This window comes from Malaya genurostris, chromosome 3, assembly GCF_030247185.1.
Source record: "Malaya genurostris strain Urasoe2022 chromosome 3, Malgen_1.1, whole genome shotgun sequence".
NCBI classification, from domain to species: Eukaryota; Metazoa; Arthropoda; class Insecta; order Diptera; family Culicidae; genus Malaya; species Malaya genurostris.
Genome location: NC_080572.1, coordinates 5,876,261 through 5,891,519, shown reverse-complemented (window position 1 = coordinate 5,891,519; position 15,259 = coordinate 5,876,261). Strand labels below are relative to the sequence as shown.

The window sequence follows — 15,259 nt, the reverse complement described above, 5'->3', positions numbered from 1 at the left end:
CAAATATGGCGATAGTATCATTGAGATAATCGCACTTGACCGGAAAACTTAGCAAATTGGTCAACAAAAGAGGCATCGTGTTCCATTAGGACAACGCCAGGCCACAGAAGTCTATACACCAAAACATTGAGGAATATCAATATACCGGAAGTCGCCATCTTGGAGTTCAGAACCACCTAAAACATCGTTTGTCCGACATTCACTCATCAAACCCGTTCCGAAAATACCCACATTGTAGTAATTTCCATGGAATATGAATGAGCCGGAAATGATTTTCATTGTATGCAAAAACCTCTTTACACGAAGTAGGTTCGTAAAAAAAGTTTACGTTATTTAGGATTTGATTCGTAAAAAAGATTGCGTTATTTGGGATTTCTTTCGAGTTACGTAAAAAGAGGTAACGTAAAAAAAGTTTACGTAAACGGAGGTTTGGGTATACTTACTTATCAGATACTCTGGGAGTTTGATTGGAAAGTGTCGATGCATCCATCATATAGTGATGGCGTGGCACCAAGCGATTAAATACCCTCATTCTTGTTTACGGTCGTATACGATACGTTCTAAAATCACACTTTTTGCATTTTTAAACATCGTGTATGTATAAAAACAACGCCCATCCAACTTTAAACTATCACTTCTGGTACAGACTTGAGTTGTAAATAAAAATGTTTGATATCTTTTGTTATTTGACTTGTTTTTTCGCTGGTTTTGTATTATCATGCTTGCGTACGTCCGTATCAATTTTTCGACGAATACATACTTTCGAACGAATGCGAACAAGCCATTCTTGTTTTCACTCGAATGTGTACGAACGCGATTCCTGTGCAAAAGAAGGATAGGTAGTATTTTAGGAAGATTCCGAAGTGACGAATGCTACATAATAAATAAATATCGTACTCAGGACCAATTTTATTCAAGTCGACAAATGAAATTTTCAAATTAAACTTCGTGCAAAGTGAAAAAAAAACATTCAAAATAGCTGTCCGATCAGTAGTATTTACGAACAATATGTTGCATTTTTCTTACAATTTTTTCATGTTTTCGATAGTCTACATATTTATTACATTGATAACATAATGCATTTAATATAAAATAAAGCATGTTTACCCATGACGTATTTTCCATAAAGTACCTAATAGATGTAAAATTTGATCCGCAAAAACTTGGATCCGCGCATTTAAAGACTGTCCCAGAAAGTATGGACGCGTTTTGATTTCGCTGTAAATAATCCACAAGTGTTAGACATTCAAATTTTATTCGATATACTGATAATATTATACTGCAACAACAGAATAGGTATTATTCTCAACATTTGCTACTTAGCCATTGTAGACTAGCTGGCGCACCTTCTTGCAAACGTTCCTCATTTAATTCCATACAGACTTCTTGGCGACAAGTTTTGACACTTTTTTTAATCTTTTTCGAACTGTTGAATGGTTTCGGCTGCCGAGACATGTTTTCTAAGATGTGCCTTCGTTAATGCCCAAAATTCCTCAATTGGTCGAGGTTGTGGGCAATTTGGTGGATTCATGTCTTTTGGGACGAAAGTGACATTTTCGATAGTATACCATTCTACCGTTGATTTCGAGTAGTGGCAAGAAGCAAGATCTTGCCAGAAGACAGCAGGATCCTTGTGGCTTCGAATCATGGGTAGAAATCGTTTTAGTAAACATTCCTTGATGTATATTTCGCTGTTCATTGAAGCAGTGGTGATGAAGGGTTTCGAAATCTTACAGCAGCTATAAATTGCTTACAGACCATAGCTTTCTAACCAAATTTTTCGACTTCAATCGATGTCTCGGACTGGTTTAACACTTGCCCTTCTTGCACCGTATAATATTGTGGTCCCGGCAAGGATTTGTAGTCGTGTTTCACGTAGGTGTCGTCGTCCATGATTATGCAGCTCAAATTTCCAGCAAGAATCGTATTGTACAGCGTTCGAACCCTCGGCCTGATCGATGCTTCTTTTTTCGGACTACGTTTTGATTAATATGATCAGTATCTAACGGGGACATGTGAACACAATGATGTAATGAAAACCACGAAAATGTTACCGCAGAGACGGGACTTGAACCCGTAGCTAACTCCTAACCGGGGAAATTGTTTTACCAATTAAACTACTCTGCATATGAAAACACATGAAGAGAAAGTCCAATTGATTGGACGAAAACTAAGCATGCTTCGCTGTACTTAGCCACCACGGTATTCACTTACACTTACGTTTTGGTTGTTTCTGCTTCTTATAGGTTCGAAGATTCAAACGTTCTTTAGCACGAAGAACATTTGACTTCAAAGTGCCGACTTTTTTGGCCACATCCCGAACTGGAACCTCCTTCTTTTGCTCGAACGCCTTCAGTATACGTTTATTCAACTGAGGGTTAGCAGGACTTTTTTTTCGACCCGTTTTCGGTTTATCCTCAAAGGTGTTATCCTCACCGAACTTCCTGATTGCATTTAGCACAGCTTTTTCACTTACTCCTTCCATTTTTGCTATTTTTCTCAGTGACAGTTCGTGTTCGGTGCACCATTTGTACACAATTTTTCGACGTTGTTCTGCTGCTGAAGTCCACGCATTTCGAAACAAACTAATGAAAACGAATAAACAACTGCACAAGTGGTTAGAGAAGATTGTAAACAACAAGACGCAGTCATAAAAATTGACAGATTCTGAACCATTGCGAAATGGCAGCGGTTTTTGGTTGCGTCCATACTTTCTGGGACAAGGCTCACCAGAAAAATACAGCATTTTACTATGACTGTTATGCTTTCTAAATGTTCTATGCAAAACACAAATTTATGATTTGATTGCAAACTTCGATTCGAAAATAAATTTGTTCGGAATCGTTTAAACTTTTTTCAATGTGTTCGCAACATTATACTGGCGAAATTTCGTCTATTCTTCGCATATGGTTAATCACAAGAATTAAATTGATTTCATCAAGGCTTAACTTTTTTTGAAGAAGTTTACTGATATTCATATATTTTGTGGCAAACTAGTCGTGTTCGAATTCGTCGCTTGGTCGATATGGACGCAAACAAGAATGAGGGTGATAATTTGTTTTTCCTAATTGAAGATTTTTCATAGCAGTAATAAAGTGGACAAGAGAAGACTGAAAATCAATTGCTGCAGATTTTCGCCAATATTTACCAAAGAATTTTATTAGAGAGTCATTTTGAAGTTACCCTTAAATTGTAGAACAAAACAGTGCCTTTTTGACCCGAATTAGGAAACCAAGAATTGACACGTAAAATGCACGTAAAAATTACGATTTTCATTTTCCTCCACATGGTACAATCCAATAAGTAATTAATTTGAAGAGAACTTCAAACATGTTTAAACTATAAACGGGTATCGATTTTGTAGTATATCTAATTTTTCATCTATCGAGAGAATCTTCGTGCTCAGGATCAGCTAACACGCAAGCCGGAAGCAACCGAGCAGCGGGGCACTGCAAAATTTCCTCCGAGAGAACTGAGCGGCAAAGGAGCAGTTTCATCACGGGCAAGGATGAATGAGGCACCTTCAAAGGCTGACCGCAACCATAATGCTTCGTCGATCTTCGTAAAGCATACACTTGGTTAGTCATTTTGCGACCACCATCACCACCTCCACCACCGTCGGCGTCATCACGGTTAACGAGAAGTTGAGCACGGATAAAACCAGAAAATATTTCCAACTGGAAGTTATTGGGAGATAGCAATATTCAACCAGCAAAGTCCCGTCAAAGCAACAGAAACAGCAGCAGTGATTCATAAATAATAATCACATTGGTGAACGGAGAGTGGAGCTATTATTGATCTAGTTTTTGAGGTTTCATGGTTCGATCTGTGTGAGGCGGATGCGCTTTTGCTGCACAAACGGGGGATTATTGCAAAAGATGACGATGCTGCCGATGTGTAATGGAAATAGGTAAGCCTGAATGTGCAAGATTGCGAAATCATCATTAGCCAACTATCACGTACTGAGGTTTTATCGATTTAGAATAGAAAACTTTCGAAACATTTTCACTACCTGATAATTGAATCTGATTTGAGCAAAACGAGATCGTTTTCGTAGTATCGATTTAAAATAAGTCCAAATTTTCCTCTTCTTGGAATGCTTTAATGCCGTTTGAAAGTTTTCTGAGAAAAATCACACGTTAAAAACGGTGACAATTCAATGTAATTATTGCTTCCCGTAAGAAAAGACCACTCTTCATCACCTCTCAATGCAATTATGGCAATTTCCACAAAATCGTCTCATAATGTTAGGAAAGGTTCTCAAAAAATTAAAAAAAAAAACGGAAACTTTACTCTTTCAAGATACGAATTGCGAAGAAGCGAAAATCTTCCCATCATCAGCACGTAATCAACGGAAGAAAAAGTTTCAATGGTTATGTCCCTAGAGGGACGACAAAATAGAATCGAGCTTTTTCCGGTTCGTTCTCCACCAACTTACTTCGGTATAGAAAGTATAACGAAGCCAACAATCTTTTCTCGCTTCAGTTTAGTTAACTCTGATTCGGGAACAATCAAGCTATGCTACCACAGCAAATAGCGTAGAAAATCGTTTCAGGAAAAAAAATTTTTTTACTTAAAAGTGATGCCATTCTCCGATGAATTGTAAAATTACTTTGCAAGCGATCAGAAGTTAAAAAGTTAGTGGCAAAAGCATATTTTACGGCTCGAAGTGAAGATGCATTCGTAGCTGTCAGAATTCTCATTTAAATGGTATAGAAATTGTTGAACTGATTCAATGTTCCGAAGGCAGGTAACGTGCGAAAATAACCTCTGGGAGATCATAGACCACAAATTGAAACAAATTCGCCGACCGACAGTTGAACAGACGGTTACAAATCATCTAGCATAGAAGAATTTTATTTACCCCCACCAGCTATAAAAATCGATGATGAATGGGTTTCCTGGGTGCACACCGGTTTTGCTTTCGGTTTTATTTTCACAGGGGTAGTAAATAATTCACCAGACGACGGTTTCCATCCTGGTTTGTTTGTGTGTTTAGCCAAGCTGTAGATAAAGCCCCGTGGAAGATTTTACGACCGTGCGCCGTGTGGCCCATGCCGTGTCTAATTTGGATACCCGGAGTCCAGTGGATCAGCACAAACGGCGGTCATTTGATATGGCAATAGTTTGGAGCTTAGTGTCATCCGCTTTTTTATGGGCTCTGTTATAATCTGAAAGGTACACCTATCATAAACAAAGAAGATAAAATATATCTTTGGCACTAATTAAAATGGTATCATTTCAGGTAGTTCGTTTGCTTTGTATATTGTGACAGCAGGATTTCACGAGGATGCAGCGTTATTCGTTACATTATATGAAATCACAGATAACTGAAATATAACCAAGGCAAATCCTTATTTTGTCAACAATTATGAGGTTGACCTGTCATGCCGATCGCAAACAACAGTAGAAATCGTTAAACTGATTACATGACCGCGAGATTGTAGTGGTAGCAATATTCATCGACATTGTTTGGCAGAAATAAATGCCACAATAAAAACGTCAATAACATCGCTCAACACTGCGGCCATGTAATAGCATTTTCGTTTGCAATTTGCATGCGGTTACAATTTTAAATCGATTTATTGACCATTGTTGTAACTTCCGAGTGGAACGGTTTAAGGCTGCTGTATACGCTTGCAGTAACACAAAAAATGGCTACACACAATACAGTTATCCCAAATGGGAAATGATGGCAACTCCAGCGGGATTATCACGATAATTACCACGAACGGCACATGGAAATCATCCTCACTAACCAGCCAAACAACAAACGAAACGAATTGCATCACTCGCTTTCGATTTTTCATGTATTCGCGAGGTTGCATATCGTGGTCCTAGTGACACAGAAAATGCAGCAAAGCAATTCAAAAACAACGGAACTTCATTCGCCAGCATTGACTGGCTGACATTCAATGAACTGATAGACTGCAACCCCGGCAAAGGCGGTAGTGGTGATGGTGAGGGAATAACAGCGCGAATCATTCGTTGCGACAAATTCTCATGCTTGTAATGTTGTACAACACTTTTGCAGCGTTTCACTAATAAATTTCATTCAAAAAAAGCACAACCCGAGAAACGGGTCCTGTTGGGACTGGCATTCCTATTTGTGCCTGTCCTGTTTTTGTCCTATTCCCTACGTACCGCAGATTCTCTACACAGGTACCGATTACCTGCTACGAGACCGGACGGTACAACCAAGTGGATAGGCAAATGAATAAAAACTGCCACCAACAGTCACGATGTGGGTGATGGCAGCGGAACGGTGGACATTTGTTCTTCGTAGTTTGCATATTTTAAATGCATCACTCTTCCCAACTGCGTTCATGGTCGTAGCCAAAGAGGCTGGGTAGTGATTCACTGTCTATATGGCAAGTGTGACTCCGAGTCTGTGTACCAAGTTGTCTGACACAGTCAAACGTAAAGTCCGGACTGAGCTGGTAATCGTGTTCCACGATGGCGTTATGAATACTACTTTAGAAGTGTTTACTATTTGTGTAAAATCCGCTTGGAAATGTAATATGGTGCCAACCATTGGCTTGTGGTGCATGTACTGTTCGAAGCCGGCAAACAAGAACTGTGGTAGATTGAATGTTTATAGCCCGAAAGTGTCGAACAACATCTCATCGGATACTAATAAGTTTAAAGCTCGCATGTTGAATCGAAGTTAATTGGAGAAAATTAGAGCCTCAAGCTTGTTGGTCCTGATCCTAGTCCTGGTATTGAACTCTATGCCTAACGATTCGGATCCTTTGTCTAGCTGTAACGACACAATTTCCAGTTGACCCGGTAATGAAATATGTAAATGTAGTTGATCCAACTCACCATCGCACCACTTGCCCGCTTCTCAGCATTTTAGTTTTCATCTACCGCAAACTATTCCAATAATGGTTCCTGCCGTGCCGGACGACTCGACGATTCGCTACAGGTAGAGAATGAAATTTAGATTATGTAATTATAGCATTAACATATTTGTCTCTTTTGAGTTATGATGCGAAGATAAATTACATGTTGAGCAACCGTGTTGACCGCACGGACCAGTACTTGTCCCATCGTCATATGGCACACCGGTAAGACGGGACGTGATTGTGACTCGTTCAGCTGTCTTGTGATGACAGCTGATATCAAATTCACTTCGGAACGGTCCCCATGTTGATGTGAGGAATTAGTTCACCATCAAAGTACGCCAGTTACGCAAATTTCATCACGTTAGAGATTTATCTCTGCGTGGATTAGCATTTTAATGTATTTTTTATGTTGATTGCGAAATTATCATTTTTAATTATCGGCTCGCGTTTGTAGTAGTAAAATTCACTCTAGGTAACTATTAGGTTTAATTAACGAATTCAATTATATCATTTGCACATACAAATATGGCTTTTATAATCATAGTAACCAAATAGGCAGTCATTAAAAATGGCTGGTTTCAAATTAAAATTTTACCGCACTGTGAGCGTTTTCTCTTCATTGGTTTGCTTCAATGTTATTGTGTTCCGAAATCAGTATGGTTATTTTTCCTTGCACAGCAAAAAGTTTTGAAATTCACAGGTGGCACAATTCCACATATGACACAATTCATTAGAACGTAGTTCGTAAAATGAATGAATTTTACAAGAATGATTTTAAACATATGTGACGCACAAACCCAGCCTTTTAAGCTGGCGTGTGAATTTACATATTTTAGCATTTAAAAATATACCAGAACACATTAAACATCAAGCATTCGAATATGTCGGTCCCAGAAGACGTAAACATGATTTTTTCTAGGTACGTATTAGCAGGATACAACAGCAAAAAATTGTGAAATTTACAGGTGACAAAAATTTACATATGACTCAATGTAATTCGCAAAATGATAGAATTTCACTAGAATGATTTAAGTATGTGTCAATTATTCCTGCATTTCAAGCAGACGTGTTAACTTAACAGTTCGGCTGAAAAGTTCGTATCGTTTAATAGAAACACACATATTTTTGCCAAAATTCGTTTTTATTATTCAACATAATTGCCATCAGAGGCGATACAGCGATTATAGCGATCTTCCAACTTTTCGATACCATTTTTGTAGTACGATTTGTCCTTTGCCTCAAAATAGGCCTCAGTTTCAGCGATTACCTCTTCATTGCTTCTAAATTTTTTACCAGCGAGCATTGTCTTGAGGTCTGAGAACAGGAAAAAGTCACTGGGGACCATATCTGGAGAATACGGTGGATGAGGGAGCAATTCGAAGCCCAATTCGTTCAATTTTAGCATGGTTTTCATCGACTTGTGACACGGTGCATTGTCTGGATGAAACAAAACTTTTTTCTTCTTCAAATGAGGCCGTTTTTTGGAAATTTCGTCCTCACGCGGCACCCATTTTGCACAAAGCTTTCTCATATCCAAATATTCGTGAATAATATGTCCAACACGTTCCTTTGATATTTTTAGGGTGTCAGCTATCTCGATCAACTTCACTTTACGGTCATTGAAAATCATTTTGTGTTTTTTTTTCACGTTTTCATCGGTAACAGCCTCTTTTGGACGTCCACTGCGTTCATCGTCTTCGGTGCTCATATGACCAGTACGAAATTTTTCAAACCACTTACGAATTGTTGCTTCGCCCGGTGCAGAGTCTGGATAACACTCATCAAGCCATTTTTTGGTATCGGCGGCACTTTTTTTCATCAAAAAGTAGTGTTTCATCAACACACAAAATTCCTTTTTTTCCATTTTTTTCACAATAACAAAAGTAGCTTCACTCAAAATGCAATATCTCACAAACTAACAATCAGACAGCTGTCAAATTTATACACGTATCTTTTGAAGGTTGGTACTAACTGAAAATGGTATGGATTTAATTCTAGTGGCGCCCTTTCATAGAAAAGATACGAACTTTTCAGCCGATCTGTTACATCGATGGTATTGTTGTCGATTTCCGTCTTCTTTTAGTTGCTAGTTGCTGTAGATGCGCCTTGTTGTACATTGGTTGCAGTTGCTGGTTGGTTAAAGGGTAAGTTGTTAACTCTAACTGGTGTACTTTGTTCTCTAGGGGATACTGATGGTTTCGTTGAAGGGGATGCTTCATTATTGTTGGTGGCTGTCATGGGTTGTTTGGGGTTGGTGTGAAGGAAGCACCGTTGTCCTTTGGTGTAGTTGTCTCCTTGTCCAGTTTATCACATGGCTTACCGTAGTGAACAGCTTTATGGCAATATTGACATGTGGCCATCTGATTGTCATAGGTAACAATTGATTTGCACGGGATTCTTGTATTCTGATCAAAAATCACATAAGAAGGTATAGGCCTCTTCAAGCGCATGCGTAACAAACGTACGCCATTTAGAATACCGGGGAAAAAGTTATTCCACTTTTCTTTTTCGATAGAGAGAATCTCTCCGTATTGGGACAAAGTGTTGCGAATATAAGGATCGATGACGCTTGAGGGAAGATCATGCACACGCACTTCTATAGCACTATCTTCCATATATACTGGAATGTTGTACTTAATGTTTTCGTGCTCCACATACTGCACATTGTTATTGTCTTTTGCGAATTGGATTGCATCCAACTCTTTATAAAACTGGATGTAAACAACATTATTTGTCTTATTGCATTAAAGTAAATGCACACGTTTAATGTCAAGATGCATTAGCTCCTTAAGCAAACCTTCAAGTTCTCGTATCGAAGGTCGAATTTCGCACTGCCTGAAGTCAACAACAATTGTATTCTTTCGTGTCGGCGGTAGCTTTTGTTCGTTTGGTTCACTCATTTCGAGATCGTTCTATTGTTCACTACACAATACTATACTTGGTTTCTTCCGTCCCGAACGTAAACGGCTTTTTTTTATCGACTGACTTGGATGAGATGAGAAAGCGAACTGATGTTAACTTACATGGTTCAACACTAAAAAATTTGTCAGAATACACTAAATTTTTGATAGATCAACTGTAAAAATGAGTCATTATTGAGGCTCACATATGTCGTCGGGCTCAAAAGACGAAAATTTACTCGATTTTTTCTAGGTGTGTTGTGTTAACATTGTGTTGTAGATGGAACGAATCTGCGCTCTTAGAAAAAATGACGTACCTCCGAGTATGCTGCATTTTCTTGGTTGATGATAGAAAATATATTAATATGTAAAATTAAATATCATGCCTAATTCAATTTGCAGTGGATTTATCGATAAGATTCAAGTGTGTGACGTCGATAGTTCCAAAAGTTGGCATCTGTAAAAAAGGAGTGCCGCAGTCGATCTAAATTTACATCCCAAAAGATGTAACAATAGGTCATGTCAGTAATTCCAAAGCTAGATAAACTGAATTTAACGTTAAAGCAGACAGAAAGCTCACATTTAAATGGTCATCGATTTGATATGAAGTCTTCACTCCCAAAGACACGGTCTGGCTTTTTTCGTCATGTGCTAGCTTTAATTTTTTAGAGTAGATTACTGAGTTGATTCCTCCTAAGTCAAGTTCCGTTGAAATGTTTCGTACAAACTGAATTCAAATATTATGTCAGAAAAAATGAAATATTTCTTATATACTTTACATAAAGACCCAATTAGAATTCGAGACGTACGGAGAGGAAGCCAAAAGGAACCAAACGTTGAACCAAACGAGCAAATCAAATAAAAATTGTTTGTTGATTAAAAATTCCTGCGGAGTATTGTTATCGAAGCAAAAAAAGTAGCCAGGGAATTTAATTAATGAAATGTTAAAGAAATGGTTTTGTTTCATAAAGGTCATATATTGTTTTGATAATCAAGTAATATGGATCACGTGTATACTGAACTAAAAACGTACTTAAAATTATTTCCATAGTGATAAGCTTAATCCAGAATCGATTTTTTTATAACTGTAGAGTTATCATAACCAGTGTTGGCATTATCATTCTCAAAATATCAAAAATCAGTTATTATCGCCGATAATAATTGTTGGTGATTATCACTTACAAAATCATCGCCGAACATCATGAAGAAAATCATTTGATATTCTGAGAATGATATTAGAAAACGATTATCACTTAATATCGGTGTGCGAAATTTTCAAAACATCAAATATCACCGCTGAGTATGGGGGAAATCATTACCCGTTCAATCTCACTTTAGCGATGTTTCGTAAACTCACACATGATTATCATTCAAAAGCATTATCACGATTATCACCCATGCGCGATTTTCACTACCACATGGTGATATTCCGTGAGGTGAGTGTGGTATTGAAAATCAATTTCAACCAAATCTTAACATGCAGTATGATTATTTTTGGAACGGGTGGTGTCGAAAATCATTGTCTGAAGTTATTTGAAATTGATGATAGTGAATTTCGGTTCGTAAAATTTTATCAAAACCCATGCAATATTGGTATTTTTGGAATGGGTATGATGAGTAGATGTTGAATATTGATGTCTGGAGTCATTTTGAAATCCAAGATGGCGGCTTTCGGTTCATGAAAATTCATCTAAACCCATGCAATATGGGTATTTTTGGAACGGGTATGATGAGTAGGTGTTGAATATTGATGTCTGGAGTCATTTTGAAATCCAACATGGCGGCTCTCGGTTCATGAAAATTCAACTAAACCCATGCAATATGGGTATTTTTGGAACGGGTATGATGAGTAGATGTTGAATATTGATGTCTGGAGTCATTTTGAAATCCAAGATGGCTTTCGGTTCATGAAAATTCATCTAAACCCATGCAATATGGGCATTTTTGGAACGGGTATGATGAGTAGATGTTGAATATTGATGTCTGGAGTCATTTTGAAATCCAACATGGCGGCTCTCGGTTCATGAAAATTCAACTAAACCCATGCAATATGGGTATTTTTGGAACGGGTATGATGAGTAGGTGTTGAATATTGATGTCTGGAGTCATTTTGAAATCCAACATGGTGGCTCTCGGTCCATGAAAATTCAACTAAACCCATGCAATATGGGTATTTTTGGAACGGATATGATGAGTAGATGTTGAATATTGGTATCTGAAGTCATTTTGAAATAGAAGATGGCGGCTCTTGGTTCATGAAAATTCATCTGAAACCATGCAATATGGGTATTTTTGGAACGGGTATGATGAGTAGATGTTGAATATTGGTGTCTGAAGTGATTTTGAAATCCAACATGGTGGTTCTCGGTTCATGAAAATTCAACTAAACCCATGCAATATGGGTATTTTTGGAACGGATATGATGAGTAGATGTTGAATATTGGTGTCTGAAGTCATTTTGAAATAGAAGATGGCGGCTCTTGGTTCATGAAAATTCATCTGAAACCATGCAATATGGGTATTTTTGGAACGGGTATGATGAGTAGATGTTGAATATTGGTGTCTGAAGTGATTTTGAAATCCAACATGGTGGTTCTCGGTTCATGAAAATTCAACTAAACCCATGCAATATGGGTATTTTTGGAACGGGTATGATGAGTAGGTGTCGATTATCGATGTCTGGAGTCATTTTGATATCCAAAATGTGAACTTCTAGTTTATGAAAATTTTTCGAAAAATTTGAACTTAGTTTGTGTAGAACGCTCGTCGCGTGCGATTGTATTTCTTTGTTGCTCTGCGTTGTTTCGCTGTGTTTCGGTCGGATTTTTCTGCAGGTTCCAGTGTTGCATTCAATATTTTTGTTGTTAAAAACGGAGAAATGATGAATTTGAAAGAGGAAAGAAACTACAACTGATGCCAGAAGGGTGGACAGTGCATGGAAGTTCTTTTTTGGTGTTGGTATTTTATTCTCGTGAATGCAATCTATCACCGTGTTTTACCCACCAAAACTGAAGTGAAAACCACGGAGTTTTAACTTTTTCGGGAGTTGAGTGTCATCTAGCGGCAAGTAACACTCATCAATTAACCATTTACTATATATTAAATGGCATTAAGTGTGAATTGAAAATATTAAACGTCACCGTGATTGGTAGTATCTGCTACACAACCTTGTAATTTTGTCGCTATAATCTGCATCTCTAAATTCTAATTTCATAAGCTTGTAGGTCTACTAGAAGACAACTGTGCAGGCTATTGCGCATTAACGTCGATTTTGCAGTAATGTTTCCGACATTACTTACCGTTTGTTTATAGAGGTAATTTTTTTCAAATTTCGAATAAAAACGGACAATTTTCTTTGAAAAATTAGTGCAACACTTCGAGACGGTATTGTAGATTTGAATTCATTGTGCGAAAGCAGACATTTATTTAAGAATCACTATCAAAAATTTATCATCGACAGTTCTGCAAATATTGCACTTGAACCAATACTACTGTTCTAAAGCTTGGGAAAAGTAAGGAACTCGTTTGTTGAGCATTCTGGTAGTCGAATTGTTGACATCAAATTGGTTGCTGTCAACCAAATGATTGGCGATTGAAAACTAACACAATCCAATTATACATATTTTCGAAAATTTGCTATGTTTAATCTATCACTTCAAACAATTTTCTTACTTTCGTAGTATATTTTTATTGCTGATCTTGGATTTCAAAATGACTCCAGACATCAATATTCAACATCTACTCATCATACCCGTTCCGAAAATACCCATATTGCATGGGTTTAGTTGAATTTTCATGAACCGAGAGCCACCATGTTGGATTTCAAAATGACTCCAGACACCCATATTCAACATCTACTCATCATACCCGTTCCAAAAATACCCATATTGCATGGGTTTAGATGAATTTTCATGAACCGAAAGCCGCCATCTTGGATTTCAAAATGACTCCAGACATCAATATTCAACATCTACTCATCATACCCGTTCCAAAAATACCCATATTGCATGGGTTTAGATGAATTTTCATGAACCGAAAGCCGCCATCTTGGATTTCAAAATGACTCCAGACATCAATATTCAACATCTACTCATCATACCCGTTCCAAAAATACCCATATTGCATGGGTTTAGATGAATTTTCATGAACCGAAAGCCGCCATCTTGGATTTCAAAATGACTCCAGACATCAATATTCAACATCTACTCATCATACCCGTTCCAAAAATACCCATATTGCATGGTTTCAGATGAATTTTCATGAACCGAAAGCCGCCATCTTGGATTTCAAAATCACTTCAGACACCAATATTCAACATCTACTCATCGTACCCGTTCCAAAAATACCCATATTGCATGGTTTCAGATGAATTTTCATGAACCGAAAGCCGCCATCTTGGATTTCAAAATCACTTCAGACACCAATATTCAACATCTACTCATCATACCCGTTCCAAAAATACCCATATTGCATGGGTTTAGATGAATTTTCATGAACCGAAAGCCGCCATCTTGGATTTCAAAATGACTCCAGACATCAATATTCAACATCTACTCATCATACCCGTTCCAAAAATACCCATATTGCATGGGTTTAGTTGAATTTTCATGAACCGAGAGCCACCATGTTGGATTTCAAAATGACTCCAGACACCCATATTCAACATCTACTCATCGTACCCGTTTCAAAAATACCCATATTGCATGGTTTCAGATGAATTTTCATGAACCGAAAGCCGCCATCTTGGATTTCAAAATCACTTCAGACACCAATATTCAACATCTACTCATCGTACCCGTTCCAAAAATACCCATATTGCATGGTTTCAGATGAATTTTCATGAACCGAAAGCCGCCATCTTGGATTTCAAAATCACTTCAGACACCAATATTCAACATCTACTCATCATACCCGTTCCAAAAATACCCATATTGCATGGGTTTAGATGAATTTTCATGAACCGAAAGCCGCCATCTTGGATTTCAAAATGACTCCAGACATCAATATTCAACATCTACTCATCATACCCGTTCCAAAAATACCCATATTGCATGGGTTTAGTTGAATTTTCATGAACCGAGAGCCACCATGTTGGATTTCAAAATGACTCCAGACACCCATATTCAACATCTACTCATCGTACCCGTTCCAAAAATACCCATATTGCATGGTTTCAGATGAATTTTCATGAACCGAAAGCCGCCATCTTGGATTTCAAAATCACTTCAGACACCAATATTCAACATCTACTCATCGTACCCGTTCCAAAAATACCCATATTGCATGGTTTCAGATGAATTTTCATGAACCGAAAGCCGCCATCTTGGATTTCAAAATCACTTCAGACACCAATATTCAACATCTACTCATCATACCCGTTCCAAAAATACCCATATTGCATGGGTTTAGATGAATTTTCATGAACCGAAAGCCGCCATCTTGGATTTCAAAATGACTCCAGACATCAATATTCAACATCTACTCATCATACCCGTTCCAAAAATACCCATA

At 37.7% G+C, this 15,259-nt stretch overlaps 1 long non-coding RNA gene across 1 annotated transcript in view; it reads right to left on the bottom strand.

Annotated features, from left to right (window-relative positions):
* Nucleotides 1-6,110: 6,110 nt before the first annotated feature.
* The window catches only part of LOC131438909 (uncharacterized), a 99,230-nt gene continuing 90,081 nt past the window's right edge, over nucleotides 6,111-15,259 (bottom strand). The window contains exons 2-3 of the long non-coding RNA XR_009231010.1: nucleotides 6,826-6,922; nucleotides 6,111-6,760 (exon numbers count right to left, since the gene is read on the bottom strand). This is a non-coding gene — a long non-coding RNA (uncharacterized LOC131438909). The remainder of the gene's footprint in view (nucleotides 6,761-6,825; nucleotides 6,923-15,259) is intronic.